Source organism: Mus pahari, chromosome 5, assembly GCF_900095145.1.
Source record: "Mus pahari chromosome 5, PAHARI_EIJ_v1.1, whole genome shotgun sequence".
NCBI classification, from domain to species: Eukaryota; Metazoa; Chordata; class Mammalia; order Rodentia; family Muridae; genus Mus; species Mus pahari.
The window spans coordinates 122,588,728-122,609,283 of record NC_034594.1 but is presented as its reverse complement, the minus strand read 5'-3'; positions in this window follow the sequence as shown (position 1 = coordinate 122,609,283).

Here is a 20,556-nt window from a genome sequence, read left to right as displayed (position 1 = left end):
CCTGGCTGTCCTGGAACTCACTCTGTAGACCAGGCTGGCCTCGAACTCAGAAATCCACCTGCCTCTGCCTTCCAAGTGCTGGGATTAAAGGCGTGCGCCACCACACCCGGCTGATATTTTATAATTCATAGGAATACAAAGTACATTAGTTACTTTGCATATGTACTTTATAACAATATCTTTATCTCATATGGAAATGTATAGCATTTTTAAAATGTCTAGCACCATAGTACTTGGGATCTATTTAACTGAATTAATTCCTAAGACATTGCATTTTAGTTGATCAACTGCAAATGGCATTCTGTGTTGGTTTTTTTTTTGCAGTTTTTAGTAAGAATAAGTTTTGTTTCTACAACAAAAATATTTTTACTCATTAAATAACATATTTAATGAGTATTATAAAACCCTTCTACTTAAAAAAATTGTTTAAGTCAGTATTTACAGTTTACAATAAATGAGCATAAAAGAATAACAATATATCAGTATAGTGTCATACCATACCTCCAATTTTAAATAACAAGGTACCTGTGTGTATTGTAAAAATTAATGATGTGATCTCATTTTTAATGGTTTTAATTTTTGTTTTTATTAGTAAATGATATATTTTACTACTATAATAGCTAGTTGTCAGCTTCCTTTCTAGAATATGATAAGTGATTATGCTGTATTTTCAGAAAGTAAATCTCTCTTCATTTTTTCTCCTCTTTTTCATCTATATATAAGTCTATAGGGAGGATAGTAGAGGTTTTTATATTTGTACTTTGTAAAAATGCAATGTACAAGTCAGAGAAGTTAAATTTAGCAGTAGAGATGTAACCATAAAACCACAAAACAGTAGTAGATGACTGTGATGGTTCACACCTGTAAAAGCAGTTCTCAGGCAGTGTTCCAGAGGGTCATGAATTTAAGTGATGCTGATGTCATAGTGAAACTATGTCTCCAAAAGAGAGATGATGAAAGAAAGAAAAGAGAGAGAGAGAGAGAGAGAGAGAGAGAGAGAGAGAGAGAGAAGAAAAGAAATGAAAAAAGAGAAGAAAAGAAAAGAAAAGAAAGAAAAGAAAAGAAAAGAAAAGAAAAGAAAAGAAAAGAAAAGAAAAGAAGAAAGGAAAGGCAAGCAGGAAGGATGGGAGAAAGAGAGAAGAAATTTTAGAAAATTAAATGTCCAGAAATTATGAGTAATATTTTGAATATGCAAAAGTGAAAATAAGTCTTATTAGGATATTTACATTTTTCTGTATATCTTCAGGTGACAAAAAATGTTGGTGTAGCTATTTTTCTTAATCTTTTTATTGTAAAGACCTTAGCATTTTGAAGATATTTCTCTCTGTGTGTCTGTGCTTGTGTGTTCATATGTCTGTGCATGTATGTGTGTGTTTCTTTGATTATCAACTTGTCCACTAAAGGCATTAATTTTTTTTCTTATGGTGATACATTTTTAGGTTGAATTATTCAAAATCTCTCACATTCATGAAACCTATTGGACCTCATTATGAGTTAAGAAAATTGAAGTTTTGGAACACTCTTTCTTGCACTTCAGCATTAACAGGTACACATTCAATTGAAATACTGGGCTAAACTTCTAAATGATTTGTCCTTTCTGAATGGTCCATCACTGACCCAAAAAATATGTGTAGATACATGACTTGCAGATACACTAGGCTGAATAAAAGCTGTAAAGATTTCCTATTGAAATTCCTCCATAGAGCTTCCATGCAATGAGGGTGAGATCAAAACTCTGACTTAGGCATTCTCAAGACAAATTTGAGCAATTTTGCTGATAAGGTGACCGGAATAACTCTACAGATGTTGAAAAGGATTCATAGGATGCTTATCAGATACTGGATGGCGTTTTTCCATAATAGATTGTCTTCATAGAAGTGTAGGCATGTTTAGGCAAATAATTACTGAAATGGAAGTATATTCAGCAAAATATACTTTGTCTAATCAGTCAGCTCACACAAGGTCAACAGAGACAGACATCCATGTAAAGGATGAACAGGATAGAGATATTCTCTTGCTACTTTGTTTAGAAGCAGTTTCAGGACTAATCGAAATATAATCTTGCTGTCATCTTTCTGATTAAAGGTTTTATTTCCAGTAGATATGATATGGTACTATCTGGGTTTCTTATATGCTTTTGAGAGTCTTTCTCTGCCAAAGATGAAGTGAGAGTTGTCATGTAGCTGTCAGTGCAGAAAACTGAAGGAACTTTTAAAAAATGCTCATTATTTGTAAAAGTAAAACTAATACTGTAGAGTTTATACATGATTCTAAAGAGTGTCTCTGTCTCCTCTTCAGTGTATGAAGTTCATAGGGGCTGTGATGGTTTGTATATGCTTGGCCCAGGGAGGGACACTATAAGAAAGTGTGGCCCTGTTGGAGTAGGTGTGACCTTCTTGGAGTAGGTGTGTCACTGTGGGTTTGGGCTATTAAACCTTCATCCTAGTTGCTGTGATGTCAGTATTCCTCTAACAGCCTCAGATGAAGATGTAGAACCCTCAGCTTTGCCTGCACCTTGCCTGCCTGGATGCTGCCATGTTCCTGCCTTGATGATACTGGACTAAACTTCTGAACCTATAAACCAGCCCCAATTAAATATTGTCCTTTATCAGACTTGCATTGGTCATAGTGCCTGTTCACAGCAGCAAAATCCTAAGACAGGGACATTCTAGAGATCATTAATGATGTTAATGCCTCATTAGTACTTTTTATTTTTTACTTCAAATGGCACCCTTTACAAAGTTTATCAAATGACAAAAGCCCTTTCTTGTTCCTTGAGAAATTGGAGGATTTGTAATCATTTTTGTCTTCATTGAAATCTAAAGTAGAACCTGAAAACATTATTTACCACAGTGGTCTGTTGTTCCACGCTACTTAAAGATGTGTTTCTGCTAAGTCCTTTTCATTTTTAATCAATTGAAATTTTACTCCAAAGAAGGGAAGGGATTCTCAGTGCACACAAAGCATAAGCAGAAAAAAAATTCTTTAGACAATACTCCAAGGGGTTATTTCTCATTATTGTTGGCATCCTTCTTTTCATTGAGACAGGCCACATGCGTATTTACAGTTGATCGGTTGACAGATCAGCAATTCTATTAAAATGAAAACTAACCTTGGGAATGTTTAGAAGGAAAAGGTTGTCTTTTGATTTATTATGCCAGTTTATGCTTGTGCCATCATTTCCCTTATAGCTATTCAGACTATGCTAAATCGAAACATCTAACGTTTTTTAATAAATTGGCTTCATTCAAACCAAATACTAACCAGAAGCATTTCGAAGACATCTGATTAAAGCAAATGAAATCAAGACCATCCATGTCTGCTCAATAATATAGAAAGGCATCATGAACAGAATTCAGAGACAGCTAGTGATAACAAACTACGCCGTCAGCTTTCTTTCTTTCTTTTTTTGTGCCAGCTGAGGTCTGACTGGGGAGTTTCAGGAACATTTGTTTTTAGTCGGTAACATTGCATATTAGTTATCTTGCATTTTCATGAGAAATCATTGGATGAGATATGGCTCATTTATATGATTATATACAGTTATTTTAAAGATCGTTTATTCATAAATCAGGCTAAGTATCTATTTTATGTACTCCAAATATAGTACTCAAGAGTCAAATACAGGGTTTTTTTCTAACTTCAAAATTCCCTGACGCATATCTTTCTCTGTGGTATATTTAGAATTGTATAGTCTACTTAACTTAATATATTCTTAAATAGCCTTGAAATGACTATCCTTATCTCAGAACTTACATTTTTCTAATAGAACATAAGATTTATAAGAAAGATTTCCCAGGCTGAAGAAAATGGATGTCAGAAGCAGAAACGGTTAATATTTGATACACCTTAGCACAAAATAACCTTAAAAGTATAACTATCCTCCATTAAATCTTAAAGGTTCTACTTCTAAATGATTATATTACCTAAAATTCTATGACAAAACAATTTCTCTTATGCAACAACTATTTTAGAAACTTTCACTACTTGTGCTCACTCATTAACCAATAAAATATTAAAGATGATTTTGTAATAATATGATTTTCCAAATTGCTAGCTTATTAAAAATAAAGCTTTTTGCATCTGATGAATACTCTTAAGAAATATTCTGGAAATCTCGAATCATGTGGATAGGAAAAAAAAAAACTAATTGCCTAGTTCCATTTTCAGAAAAAAGTAAACTTTATAAAAGGAGAGAATTTTCTAAAGCCAAACAAAAGTGACTCATCTCAGAAATTATACCAACCAGAGATTGTGGTAGATAATAAGAAGGTGTTATAATGAAGAATAAGCAAGAACAAAATATAAGTTCTGATTTTATCTCATATCTGGTGAAAGAAACTAAAAGTGAAGTCTCCAAATTTATGTGTTCATTCATTTGCTAAAGTTCACCATATCTGTGCTGAATTCTGACAGCAGTCTAGACTCCCAAGGCACAAAAAGCATAAGGCAATCCAAAAGCTCTTTCAAGAAGCATAGGAATAGCAGGGGCAGGGGATATCAGCCTAAACTGTGATACAAATCACCAAAGAGCAGCACCAGGATGCTCAGAAAATGCATACATAATCAGAGCCTTGATTCTAGCAAGAATTGCTATTCTGCCAACTGAATAGTCATATGCCAAAGCTATTAAGTTATGTATTTACATTGTTAGTATATTCTGTGGATCATAAAACTGGAAGAGAAGGTAAACCATCTGTGAATCTTTTGATTGGAATTAATTTCTGCTAAAAATGTATCAATGATTAAGAAGAGAATTTCCTGGCTGATCCATCAACTTCATCTAACTATACTCATAGGAACTATGACCAGCACAATCACTGTATCTATAATTGAGCGAATTTGCTAGCTGTCTTCTGCTTAGCCCTTACATTTATATATATATATATATATATATATATATATATATATATATATATATATATATATATATATATATCTTATAAATAAAATACTTTAAAAGTAAGGGACATTTCTGACATTACATGTTATGATATTTTCTACGTTTGCTTTTAATAATTCATGACAAAAGTGGGACCAATATGAAGTTCTAACTTTTCCATCATGTTAGTAATTACTTCTCAGACATGGATTTATTTTTCTAAACTAGCATTACTTACAACAAAAAATGAATGAAGTTTTTTTCCAAAGGCAACATATCAGATTAAGAGTGAATGAGAAAAAAAATGCATAGCTGGATGGAATATACTGAGAAGGTAAGTTCATCAAAATTTAAAATGCTGTCTTGGTAATAAATTATCATAACAAACAGAATGCTAAATAGAAACTTTTTTATAAGATATTTTCTTTATTTACATTTTAAATGTTTTCCCCTTTACTGGTTTCCCCTCTGAAAACCCCCTCTCCCCCTTCACCCATTCCTCTGCTCACCAACCCACCCACTCCTGTTTTCCTGGCCCTGGAATTTCCCTACACTGGGGCATAGAGTCTTCACAAGACCAAGGGCCTCTGTTCCCACTGATGCCCAACAAGGCCATCCTCTGCTACATATGTGGCTGGAGCCATGGGTCCCTCCATGTGTACTCTTTGGTTGGTGGTTTAGTCCCTGGGAGCTCTGGGGGTACTGTTTGGTTCATATTATTGTTCCTCCTACAAGTCTGCAAACCCCTTTGGCTCCTTGGGGTTTGCTCCTGTATTGGGAACTCCGTGCACAATGGTTGGCTGAGAACTTCCATCTCTTTATTTGTCAGGCACTGGCAGAGACTCTCAGGAGACAGCTATATCAGGCCTCTGTCAGCAAGCACTTGTTAGCATCCACAATAGTGTCTGGGTTTGGTGACTGTATATGAGATGAGTACCCAGGTAGGGCAGTCTCTGGATGGCCTTTCCATCAGTCTCTGTTCCATACTTTGTAACTCCTCCCATGGGTGTATTGCTCCCCCTTCTAATCAGGACAGACTATTCACATTTAGGTCTTCCTTCTTGAGCTTCATATAGTCTGTGAATTGTATGTTGGGTTCCAAGCTTCTGGAATTATATCCATTTATCAGTGAGTGCACATCATGTGTGTTCTTTCATGATTGGGTTACCTCACTCAGGATGATAGTTTCTAGTTCCATCCATTATCTAAGAATTTTGTGAATTTGTTGGTTTTTTAATAGCTAAGTAGTTCTCCATTATGTAAATGTACCACATTTTCTGTATCCATTCCTCTGTTGAGGGACATCTGAGGTTTTTCCCAGCTTCTGACTATTATAAATAAGGTTGCAATGAAGATAGTGGAACATGTGTCCTTATTACATGTTGCAGTATCTTTTGGGTATGTGCTCAAGGGAGGTATTGCTGGGTCCTCAGGTAGAACTATGTCCAATTTTCTGAGGAACTGCCAAACTGGTTTTCGGAGTGATTGTACCAGCTTGCAATCCCACCAACAATGGAAAAATGTTCTTCTTTCTCCACATCCTTGTCAGCATCTGCTGTTACCTGAGTTTTTGATCTTAGCCATTCTGACTGTTGTGAGGTGGAATATCAGGGTTGTTTTGATTTTTCATTTCCTTGATGATTAAGGATGTTGAACTGTTCTGTAGGTATTTCACAGTCATTTGGTCTTCCTCTATTGAGAATTCATTATTTAGCTCTTTGTGTACCCCATTTTTTTGTATTTATTTATTTTTCCAATTTTTATTAGGTATTTAATCAATTTACATTTCAAATCCTATCCCAAAAGTTCCCTATACCCTCCCCTCTCCGCTACCCTATCCATCCACTTCCCTTTCTTGGCCCTGGTGTTCCCCTGTACTGGGGCATATAAAGTTTGCAAGACCAAGGGGCCTCTCTTCCCAATGAGGGCTGACAAGGCCATCTTCTGCTACATATGCAGCTAGAGACATGAGTTCTGGGTGTGCTGGTTAGTTCATATTTTTGTTCCATCTATAGGATTTCAGACCCCTACAGCTCCTTGGGTACTTTCTCTAGCTCCTCTATTGGGGGCTCCGTGTTCTATCCAATAGCTGACTGTGAGCATCCACTTCTGTGTTTGCCAGGCACTGGCATAGCCTTACAAGAAGATCTTCCAACTGGTAATATTCAATTTGCTGTGTACCTATGTGTTTGAGAGAGCTCCATTATATTTTAGAATTAGGTTTTGGACTGCCTCAAGCTCTGTTAGTTTTGTCAAACTATTTCTGGTGAATATGATTTATTTTATAAAACATAGTTGCTTTACCATAAACTAACATACATATTTTTTGACTGCTTTTTAAATTGATACCCTTACTATTATATCGGGTCTTCTTTATTTCTTTTCATATTATTTTGTCTCATACTATGTGCTAACTTATGTGCAGGTATTACTGCTTGTTTGGGCTTCTATTTTTAAGGAAATTCTTTTAACATCCTTTCAGTTTCAGAGTGTATGTGTCTTTGCTAATGAAATTATTTTCATTCTTCTGAAAGCCTTAGCTTTGAAAGTTTATATGGGGAAGGTTTAGATTTACTTTTATACATGAGCATGCATTTCTTCTGCTAGGTCTTTTGGGGGATGATATGGGTCAATTCAGAAAATGAAAACAGCAGGGGAACTGGGCTTCATGAACACAAGCCAAGAATTGCTCTATGGCTGTGTAGAACTAAGGCTTGTCAACCTTGGCACCATCTGTAGGCTTAGGCCTTACCTTTGAAACATAGAAAAATTCTCAGGGGGCAACAGTCATATTCCTTTCCTAATATTACTTGGCTTTCAGCATTTGTCAGTCTTGTCTTAAGAACTGAAAAGTTCAAGCACTCATTAATTTCAAGGTAACAATTTGTCTTATTAGAATATTTTCCCTCCTACATGACAAATTTCCTATTCTTAAAATCCCTGCTTCTTCCTAGTTTTAGAGTTCAGCAAAGAATATATTAGCAGCCTATCCCTGAAGACAGTCCTTTCCTAAGCCCTTCATGAAGGGGTAACCAATGGCCTGACTATAGGAGGATTTTCACCCCCTTTAGTCTCTCTTTTTAAGTGTTTGAGGCTTTTATTCTGCGAGAAAGAGTAGGGTGATACTCTAATGAAATTGTCACCTTTTTCATGGTTATTTCTGCACTATGGGCTTTTGCCCCAAAACAAAATTCTTAGACTCATCCCAATGTATTTATGAGCATGTTCGAAGTCATAGAGAAGATTTTGAAAAGGTGCAGAGTACTTTTTTCCTCATGACTACAGCCTGGAATAGATTTTATATTATTTTATTAACTTACACTCATCTTTTAATAAAGTTTAACAGAGTATTTCTGAGTGCTGACTTTGGCTTTGTCTAGAAAAACTGATCTTAGTTAAGAAGTGGCCGTTTGTTACACCTTTCAACAAGGATCATTTTTTTTTTTTTCTTATACTTGGGTTTAGTTTGAAAACCATTAAAAGAACATTGAAAAGTTGTGGGTTTTGAGAGTTTTCTGGTGCATCTTGCATGTGTAAGAATATGCTTCTTTCTAGGGTTCTTTAGTCCAGTTAGAAGCTGGAAGATGCATGCTTCTTTCTCAACGGCAACTGATAGAAATGTTTTCACATTCTTATGTTCTATAGAAGAGCATCTATGAAGATGAAAAGTAGGGAGTGTTTACTCATTTAACAATTTGTATTAAACATTTCTATTTGTGAACTAATATTCAGAGGTCAGAGTGCATATAATAGAGAAATATTATAATATTTTGGACTTCAGTTTTCTCGGTGGAGAGCAAAGAAACCAATAAAGGAAATAAACAGTGTCCATAACATTTGTGATATTTAAAATGTTGATAACTGTGAGGAAGAAAGAAATGATGTAGAGAAAAGTATGAGAAAAGTTGTAACATTAGAGCAGGACTTTTGGCTTGAAAAAAGTTATCAAGGAAAGTTTCACTGAGAAGTTATAATTTGGTCAGAGACTTCAAAATGAGGAAATTCAACTCTGGGTGCCTGGGATGGAAACTCAAATTGCAGGAGAGAAAAATGACACCAAGGTGGTGCAAAGGGGCGAGCTTGACATTTAAAAGAACAAGAGGACTAGGGTGGCTGTACTGGAGTGGGGAAGGGAAAAGGTGATATTCCAGAGAGATGGGATGTGGGCAAACAGAGCCAGTGTCTTTTGATTACAAAACCTTTGGCTTTTATTCAGAGGGAAATGAAGAGGCTTAGTGGGATGCTGAGTAGAGAAACAACATGTTCTGACTTTCATTTTATGAAGCATCACTTCAGCCACTGTGTGGGGAATAGTCTGGGGTATTGAGCAGGAACGACATAATCAAATTGTCATGCCATTTAATAAGGGTGACCTTTAAAGAAGATTTCTCCTTTGAGTCCAATTCAGAGTTCTTTCTCCCTTCCAGTAAAATTGTACTTAATTGTCAAAAATGAAGCATGACTTTATTCTACAATTAATGAAACTTAAAATGCTAAACTGCAAAACATCATAGCTCAAACAACTCAACAGGAAAATAGGGAGAATGTGTACTTCATTTAGCTAACAGTTTCTTATATTTGCCTTTGTCATTAATCACATAATTTTAGAATTCATGAAAGCAACAGATAGTAAGTTTGTAATGTTTTTATTGCCCTTAATTTCTTTATTTTCTTTCTCAAATAGTGAAACAAACACACAGTAGTTTAAAAAAAAAAAAAAGGAACTGGGCTTTTTTTTTTTAATTGAATATTTTCTTGTAAATAAATGTTATCCCCTTTCCTGGTTCATCTCCCTCCTGGAAACACCCTATCATATCCTCCATCACTCTGCCTCTATGAGGGTGTTCCTCCACCCATCTACCCACTCCTACCTTCCTGACCTCGATTCCCCTACACTGGGGCATCTATGGAGCCTTCATAGGAAGAAGGACCTCTACTCCCATTGATGCATGACAAGGCCATCCTCTGCTATATATGCAGCTGGAGCCAGCCATGTGTACTCCTTTCTTGATAGCTTAGTCCCTGAGAACTCTTTGGGGATTGGCTGGTTGATGTTGTTGTTCTTCCTGTGGAGTTGCAAACCCCTTCAACTCAGTCCATCCTTTCTCTAACTCCTCTGTTGGGGACCCTGTGCTCAGTCCAATATTTGGCTGTGAGCATCCATCTCTGTATTTGTAGGTAGGCTGAGAGGCTCTGGGTAGGGCCTCTCAGGAGACAGCTATATCAGGCTCCTTTCAGCATGTACTTCTTGGCATCCACAATAGTGTCTGGGTTTGGTAACTGTTTATGGGTTGAAACCTCAGGTGGGACAGTCTCACAAGAGCAAAGATGGATATCAAGTGTAGATGGGAGCCTGAAGGAAAGCCATCCAAAGACCTGGGCTTTTAAGCTGTGTAAGCTGTGCATTCTGCTGCCCCCCCCCCTTTTTTTCTGCCCCAGGTCACAAAGTAAAACCTTTGCATATACTACTTATCATTTCAGTTTTCCCTGAGGTGTTTGTATGTTTGTCCATTTGTTGATAAAATTAACAGAGAGCACACAATGCTGACTATAGGAGTAGGCTGACTGGTACAGCCACTAGAAATTTGAAAGCATACTGATAAGCTGTATGCACATTTCCATTAATGTATTTCAATTATTTAAATTATGCTTTTTAGAAGAGAATTTAATTTTCATAGTCAATCAGAACACTTTATTATCAAAGATATTAAATTAACTTCAGGCTGGAAGTCTATGATTATACTTATATTTCTGACTGCCTATCGCTTTGATTAAAACTCCAAAGTTTGGTCATATTGGTCCTTGTATTCATTCCGGCACATACATCGAATCATAAAATGGTGCTCAGAACATCAGATACTGGTAATGTTGGATAACTGCGCTGTTATATTGGGAACTTTTCCCTTGTTTACTATATGCAAAGTTAACTTACTGTTCTTTAGCTCCACAGTTTATAAAGGCTTCATATGCAATAGGTCTGTAGCTGAAAAACCTCCAATTTAGCCTTTCTGTGTATGTTTGTGTTTTTGTTTGTCAACATAGTATTTTCATTGATTACTTGGGAATTTCATACATGAACCCCATATCACATCCACTTCTCATTCCTCCCAGGTCTACTGTCCCACCCTTACGCCCTCCACAGGAAAAGAAAAAAGATTGAAAAAAATCACACCACTTGTGCTCCCCATTTATTCAATGAACCATGTTTTTATTGTAGCCATTCTCTGTTTGGCTTTTTAGATAAGTGCCAGGGGGCTGTCTTTGACTCACTCCATTCCTTATTCTTGAAATTTTTACCATACTCCAGTAGCCCTTTGAAACATCTTCTCCTGTCTTTATTGTGACTGCCTCTGTTCTCCACAGTCTGAGAGATCATTCAATTTCAAATCATCTTTTCATTCCCTCATTTAAGTGGCCCTGACAGTTATCTGCTGCTACTAGATAATTAAAGTATTACACAGCATTGTCATAAAGACCAACATAATGGATCCCCTCCTCTCATGTGCAGTTTTTACTTGGTATAAATCTGTTTTTGCTGAGTTCTCCTATTCAATGCTTCCTTTAGAGTTGCCACTTGTCCATACCTCTGTCCTCAGTTTGTTATTCTCCAAACTTTTCTTTATAATGAGGTTTATTTCCCAAATCTTAATCCTCTTGGATTTCCTCTTGCATGTGGTAGGTTCTTCTATTTTTTTACTTTACAAACCCATGTTTTTCTATGCTTACTTGCATAGTAAGTCAGTGCTGGTTGTATTAAAATATTGCACCATGATACTGTATTAGCACTATTCTCAACAAAGTCTGTTATCTTCCATGATGTAAAACTAGCTTCTCATGAGTGCTTTGGACCCAGCACACAACAATAAATGTTTGTCAAATGAATTAATAGATGAATTTTAAATAATGTTTGAAATTAAATTACCTTTTTATTAAATATATTATGGATAATATAAGCCCAACTTATTGCATAATGATCATTTCATAGTAAATTTAATTCTCAATTTCTGGTCATACATTCTTCTAATAAATTTGGATTATACTTGTGTAGATTCAGTTTAAGTATTTGGAAAAACACCTAACTAGAAATAGTATTACAATAGAGCCTTTTATATCCTTTTAAAATGAAAGTTCAGGGAGCTGAAGCAATACCTTAGTGATCAAGAGCACTGGCTGCTCTTGTACACTACCTGGGTTAAGTTCTTAGCATCTATATGGCAGCTTAAAACTGTAACTCTAGTTCTGGAGAATTGAACATCCTTTTCCAGACTCCATGAGCATAAGATCTCTGTTGTGCGTGTATATGCATACATTCATGGAAAACACACACACAAATTAAATATTTAAAAAGAGACATTTTTCTTGTTAATTAGGAATAATTGTCTTTAAGCAAAACCCAAAATAGTACAATAGACCCCCTAGACAGCACATAGTTTATAATTGGGAACTATCACTTGATATACAGTTATCTATGAAGATTGTCCTTTTGCTTATCTTCAAGATTTTGATATATCACCTTATTTAAAAGAGTCATCCCATCAATAAAGTGTCTTCTAATCAATGTTAGATATTTGAGATTTTTCTCAATTCAGTTCAAGGGCCCAGTCTACTGTTGATGGGGCTACCCCTGGGCTGGTAGTCCTGGGTTCTAGGAGAAAGCATGTAAAGCGACTGATGGGGAACAAGCCAGTAAGCAGCACTTATCCATGCCAACCTGACTCTAGGTTTCTGCACTGCTTTGATTTCTGCCCTTCTTTCCTTCCCTGATAAACTATGATGTTGTAGAGTAAGCAAAAAAACCTTCCCCTCCCAACTGCTTTTGGTCATGATATTTTAATCACAGCAAGCGTAACTCTGACTAGGATACTGATGTGTGTTGTACAATTTCTACACATACTTGCAAGTGTTGTTATGAAGTTACATGTACAATAGCAGGAGAAATGAGTAAATAAAACATTGAAGAAATAAGAAGAAATTAGCATACTTCAAGTAATGTAAAACAGTATTTTAATATCTATACACTGTACAAACCACCATGTTTAATTATGTGTATATCAAACAAACATACATTCACAGAAAACTTACAAATTTATCTTTTTGCTAAGATGCTGAGGGAGGGGATATTTGTAACAGTACAGTTATTTAAAATCTAATAACATTAATATATGATGAGTACTGTTCCTTTATCTGACACTGTTCATCAAACTGTAATTCATCATCAAGGAAGAAAACAACTATTCTTTTTAGATATGGACCAATAACTCTCAGAAAAATTAAATCATCTTTCATATGCATTTCATTTCTTTGTGCTAATAAATAACAGCCTGATCATATTATATGCTTTTTTTTGACATTCTCCATGTTATATATGGAAATTTTTTATGCATTGGAAATCTGCTTTTTCTCTCAAACTCATTTGCAGCATTGTGATAAGTAGCAAAAGGTCATTTACAAAGCATAATGTGAGCTTCAGATAAAGCTGGAAAAATGTTAAAAAGAATGTTATAAAAGCAAAACTGAGTGGATGGGTCACCATGACCAACACAGAAGACACTCGTCCTTTTAGAATATATAATGGCGTTTTAACCTCTACCTCTTCAGCACTGTGTTTCATAACCTAACAGTGACCAGATTTTTCTAGGTTAATTTGCAATTCAATCCTGTGGTCATCATAATACATAAACAGAAAAACGGGGTTATGAGCTGAGTATTTTCTTTTTCCCTATCACACGAGGAAGCCCAAACTCCCAGGTGGCTAGTATTGTGAAGTAGGACCTTTGGTTGTTGATTAGATGACAAAGCAGAACCTTCATCAAGGAGGTTAACTTTCCACTGAAATGGGCCCTAGGGAGCGTGTCTCTTCTGCTCTCCTATGGCACACACAGCAAAAACACCACCAGTGAACAAGGAAGCTGAGCCGCATGAGATGCAGAGTCATCTTTGATCTTGCACTTCAGTATCCAGATCTGGCAGGATGCATTTCTATTGGTAGTAAGTCACCTAGTCCTCAAATGTTTCAGTCTAGAACACCTAACAGACTAAGTCAAATGAAAAGGAAAACAATGAGTTTAGATACATTTACATAGATACATTTTGATACACAGTCATTAGTCTGGGTAATTCAAATTTGCTATGCTCAAATATTAATTTGTTCTGTGATACTTACTGTAGTCTAGTAAGCAAGCTATGTGACAGGTGCTCATCCAACTCCGTACCTACCACACAATGCCATGATCAAGAAAGTCCTGGTTTAATTCCTTTGAGTCATAGAATGGTAAGGGAAGCAAGAAACAATCACTTTAAAGACTCAAGAGTAATTTCTCCTATTCATATTTTAGCAAAGAATTTTTGTTGTTACAGTTACCATTTTTTAACCTTTAGTGGCATTTGAATGTTTAACTCCAAGTATAGATATTAAATTTGTGAATGTAAGTACAACAGAGGTAAATGAACATTTCCAATGAGTTTTCATTATCAGAGTTTCTTTTCTTTTACTGTGATAAAACTTTGTGACCCACAGTAACTTGGGCAGAAAAGGGTTTATTTGGTTGATGACTTATAATCTTAGAGATTCAGGGCAGGAATTCAGGACAGGAATAGAGGTAAAGACTAGAAGAATGCTGCTTATTGGCTTGCTCTGCTTGTTTTCTTATCCAGCCCAGTGACACCAGCCCAGGGTTAACACCAACCACAGCGGGCTGGGCTAGGACAGTCTGATAGGGGCAATTCCTCAGTTGTGTTTCCCTCTTGTCAGGTGAGTTTAGTTTGCATTATGTTGACAAAAACTAACCAGCTCAACTGACCCTTTGTTGACCTGACATACAAATATATCACAAACCATAATGTTCACATTCTTATTTTTCTCCACGATCTCATGCTAATATTCTAAAATAAATATGAGTATAACTTCAAAAGTCATATATATATATATATATATATATATATATATATATGAATATAATATAAATGTATAAAAGTATGGGTTTCTGTATAATCCCAATTAAGCCATATATTTATCATTCAAAGAGGTAATAGTAAGGAACAGTTAAAATCATATCAAAGAAAGTACCAAACCCAGTAAAGTTCATTGTGTAATGTCCAGAATTCACTGTCCATCTGGCTCCAGAAGGCTTGGATAGCCTAATGTTTCTGGGTCTGCTATTTGTAGCATCAGACAGGCTTTACTCCACACCTAACATCATCCTTGTAGGTCATTCCACAGTCCTGGTGTATTAGTCAGGATTCTCTAGAGTCACAGAACTCATAGGTAGTCTCTATATAGTAACGGGATTTGTTGATGACTTATAGTATGTAGTCCAACTCTCAACAATGGTCAGCAGCAGCTATGAATGAAAGTCCAAGAATCCAGCAGTTGTTCAGTCCCACAATGCAAGCAGGCAAAGGAGAAAGTAAATTTTCCTTCTTCCAATGTCCTTATGTAGGTCTCCACCAGAAGGTGTGGTCCAGATTAAAGGGGTGGGGCTAGGGAGTCAGGTCATTCTAGAGATTATGGCTGCCTTGGGCCATAATTCACAAATGGAGTGAAGTACTATTGACACCACTCCTGTGATGATGTCCCCTAGCTACTCAGAGACTCTGGCACCACTACAAGGAGCAAATAAGTGATGGAGAAATGGAAGAGAAAGAAACAGAAAGATGTAGGCACAATGAAGAGAGGCAGAAATGAGGACTTAAGGATAGTGAGGAACAGCTTGGTGTCAGTGCCACCTGGGACCATGGTGAGGATCAGGCCTGTGCTGCCACAAATTCCCATATTTGGTTCCGTGGCCCCGAAGCAACAAACCGTTTGTTACCTCCAAAGGCCAGGCCGGACAACTCTGGTCTTGATTGCTGCCTGGGTCATGTAGATGTCTGAGGGCTGTGCAGAACTTTGTCCACTCCTCTCCTCAGCTTCATGGGAGAGCTGGCCCTGGAGACTTAAGAGAAGGAAAGCTGTCCTCATTCCTAGCAGCTGAAGCACACAGGAAAGTGACTTCTGCATGTTTCTGGAGTTATCCATGAGCTTCCCCAGAGAGCTGGCCCTACCACCTGGGCACAAGGGAGAGGTATATTCCTTCCTCTTGCCTCCCAGCACCTTGGGCAGGTGGGAGACCTGACCTTCGGGCCATGAGAGCAGGGGGGATGTCCCTTCCCCCTCACTAGCTGCAGCATTTGGAAGTGGAGTCTCTGTACCTCACCTATGCAGCACAGGAGAGTTGACCCTGTTGGCAGAGGCACAGCCTGAGAGATGAGTGTAGGAGAGATGCCCCACCACTTGTCTGCTGAGCAGTAACATGGGAAAAGGGGAGATGCCCCTCTTGCCCTATTGTCATGAGGGCAGGAGAACTGTTCCCACCCCTCATCTGCTACGGCACTAGGAGAGTGGCCCTGGACCTCATCTGAGCAGGGTAGAGCTGGCTTTGGTTGGGGAGGTTGCTACTGAGGCAGCCTCCATCATGAGAGCTGGAGATCCAGTGGGCTGAACAGCTCACACTCCTCTCAGGCAATACCCAAGGCTTGTAATTGCCCTACAACGTCTACACCATCGATGAATTACTTAAGTGTTTGAAGGGGCTAGTCCTACAAAACTACAGGATCTCCATGATACAGGGCAACAAGAGGATATCCAAGAGGGCCCAGTAAGGTTTCAGTATTAATGAAGTAGCAGAAGCAAGAGGCCTCAAAGCAGACCAAGAATTCATTGCAATAAATATTTACAAGAAAAAGAAGTATGGAATAAACCATGTACTGTGACACATTACTGCTTCCACGTCTAGATTTTATTTTTTTTTCTATTGGGCTGGGAGGTTGCAAGGGCAGAGGGCAGGTATGAGGGGAAGGTGAGATATGTAGGGTTGAGTTGTATGATAGGAAGTTCACAAAGAACCAATATAAAGTCAAAAAAAACTTTTAGTTTCTCTCTGGACTTCCCAATCAAGGCCTCAATCATCTGCACACATCCCTCCATTCTTATTCTCCAGGTTTCACAGCATCAACTCATTAATCTCTAGCCTGTTGATAGTATTTCCAACCCTAAGTTCCAAACATTTCTACAATTCTCCTCAAAATAGCATGGTTATGTATATCACAGCAACATTTTACTTTCTAGTACCAACTTCCTTCCCTCCTCCCCTCCTTTCCTCTCCCTCCTCCTCCTCCCTCTCCCTACTCCTCCTCCCTTTCTACATCAATCATTAATCAAAAAAATATTTCACAGATGTGACCAAAGGCTAATAAAATGGGGAAATTTCTGCAACTAAGATTCCATTTACTCATATAACTAGTATATGTAAAATTGACAAAAACTAGCCAAAACAGGCATGATGTAGTATGCTGTTATGGTAGGTAGGTGGATCTTTATGAGTTAGAGACTCTGTCTTCAAACTAACAAACAAAAGTCCCATATAACTCTGAAAATAAAATTGTACCAATGGCAAAGTGAAACTTCAGATTTCCCTCCTCTATCCTCCCTAGAAAATTGTAATACATTATACATTGTATATTATAGGTATGATTCCTTTAATTTTTCAGTATGTTCTTTAAAGTATTAGTGGAATTTTAAATTTCAGTGTTTTAATGCTTTATTCAGTATAGTATCTGAAAAAATGATTTCATATAAAAGCATTGGAAATATTCAAACATATATGAGATAGTTGTATAAGAAATGAGAAAAATCAATTTAAAATATTTTCATTGACTTCATTATGTATCTTATTGGTGTTATCGGTTACAGAAGTTCTTAAAGTAAGGATTGTGACACTTGTATGAGTCTTTATTAAATGAATAATAACAGGTAAATTATCTTATGAATAATATCTTAAGTCAGTACTTTTGAATACAAGAGAATGAACATATTTTCTAAATGTGTTTAGTTAAAACACTGGTACACAGAAATATTTATTAGTAGTCCTATATAAAATAGGGTCTTGATCAGTCAAAAGACCCAGCTAATTTGAGGGTTGATGCTAAAATAAATGAGATCTAAAGTTTATCTGTATGATTTTCTTATATAAACCATGCGATTTGGCAGTAGATCAACCACGAAGGGTCAAACTGGACAAGGATATTGTCTTAGGGTTTGAATACATGCACAAAATGTCATGACCAAGAAACACTTTGGGGAGGAAAATGTTTGTTTAGCTTATAATTCCACTTTACTGTTCATCACCAAGGGAAGTAAGGACAGGAATTCACACAGGGCAGAAACTTGGAAGCAGGAACTGATGCAAAGTACCATGGAGTGGTACTTCTTACCACTTGCTCAGCTTGCTTTCTTATAAGACCCAGGGATGACACCGCCCACAATGCCCGCCCCCCCCTCTTGATCACTAATTGAGAAAATGCCTTACAGCTGGATCTCATGGAGGTATTTCCTCAAGGGTGGCTCCTACCTCTGTAATAACTCCAACTTGTTTTGACACACAAAACTAGCCAGTACAACTGACCCCTTATTAGCTTGGCACACAAATATTTTGCTATTAAGCCCCAACTCTTTCTTTCTTATTCATCCCCAAGATGTAAATTACTTTAAAAGTCCCACAGTCTTTACAAATTCTTACATATTAAAATTTCAATCCCTTTAAAATATACAATATCTTTTGAAATTCAAAATCATTTTAACTGTGGGCTCCACTAAAATACTCTCATACTTCAAGAGGGGAAAAAATATCAGGGCACAGTCAAAATCAAAAACAAAATCAATCCCTAACCATCCAATGTAAGGGATCCACTCACTATCTTTTGAGCTCCTCCAAGGGCTAGGGTCACTTCTCCAACCCTGCCCCTTGTAGCACACAGCTTGTCTTCTAGGTTCCAACTGCCTGTACTCTACTGCTGCTGCTGCTCTTGGTGGGCATGGTACTGGCATCTCCAAAACACTGCTGTCTTCTGCTGCAATTGGATTGTACTTTCACAAATAGCCTCTCATAAACTCTTTTCATGGTGCTAAGCCTCAACCTCTCTGCATGACCCCTTCCAGTACTGGGCCTTCAACTTCTTCTGATGCTGCACCTTCACCAATGGCCTCTCATGGTCTGTCACAGTGCCAAGCATCAGCTACTATCCATTCATGTTTCCAAACAAGTACCACATGGATGACTTACACATTACCATGTCTGGTGCCAACAGGAGATACAACCATGGCTGCCTCTGGAACATGGCTTCTCTGTGCTCTCAGGAAACACTTGCCAGAAGCTTTCACCTTAGTAACTCTGGTCTTTTCTTAAACACTGCTAATTTCTTAGCTCCAGCTAAAGAGCATCAATCATCCCAGTAATGCAAAGGTTTCGCTTTAGTAGTACTGGTACCTTGTTAATCACAGCTGATTTTTCAGTCCCAACTAACCAAAACCACAGAATCTTCACAATTAAAACAGCAACAACCCTGATAAGTATCTTTAATCTTACCTCTGAAATTTCACAAGCCAGGGCTCCATCCTTTGCACAGTTACATCATTGTCTTCTGAGCTCCTGCAGAACATCCCACAGAGCTCTTAACATATCAGTGACTCTTCATCCTCAAAGTTCCAAAGTCCTTCCAGACTCCTCCCCAAAATATGGTCAGGCTGCCACAGGACTACCTCACTACCAGTACCAGTTTGTTTTAGTCAGGGTTTGTATTCCTGTACAAAACATCATGACCAAGAAGCAAGTTGGGGAAGCAAAGGTTTATTCAGCTTATACTTCCACATTGCTGTTCATCACCAAAGGGAGTCAGAACAGAAATTCACACAGGGCAGGAACTTGGAGGCAGGAACTGATGCAGAGACCATGGAATGGTACTTCTTACTGGCTTGCTTCCCCTGTCTTGCTCAGCTTGCTTTCTTATACAACCCAGGACTACCAGCCCAGGGATGGCACCACCCACAATGGGCCCTCCCACTCTTGATCACTAATTGAGAAAACGCTTTACAGCTGGCTCTCATGGAGGCATTTCCTCAAGGGAGTCTCCTTTCTCTGTGATAACATCAGCTTGTGTTAAGTTGACACAAAACCAGCCAGTACAGATATCTTCCCTTGCCTCTACTGTTTCTGGGTAAAGGCACTCAGAAACCCCATGCAAAGTCACATACAAGTTATCCTGTTCTCAGGCTGAGGTATAGGGAGGGGAAGGTAACATCATGTTTCATAAGTATATTTCCAATGTCATTTGCTTTTGTTTTAAGAGGCCTGGGGGTGAAAATTCATTATATTAAATAAAGTTATGAAGACTACAATGAAATTCTGCCAGTATTTTCTTTCAAGATAAGAATTATATCTGAAGTTAACTACTCTACATGAGATAGATCTGTAAAAGTACATTTTATTCACCAGATGTAACTGTAGGTTCAGATTTATTGCTGATTAAACTCACTCTTTCAAGTTCTCTCTACCCTTTTGTTGGCTGGTTCAACTGAGTTGGTCTTGCTCCAAATCCCTTTCCAAGCTGCCTGGATCACACCAGCTGGTGGATTAATTCTGGCTTCTCTAGGCTTCTCTAGGCTTCTCACTGAATTTCTTTGCTTGGCCTCAAACTAAGTTTGACATTCTAATCCTCTAGCTCCTTTGCATTCTCTGGCTCTGTTTTGTCTTCATCTGTGTCTACTTTGTTCTTTCTATAACCTGTCTCTGTCAAACCCTCTTGGAAAAACTAACTCTCTCTCTCTCTCTCTCTCTCTCTCTCTCTCTCTCTCTCTCTCT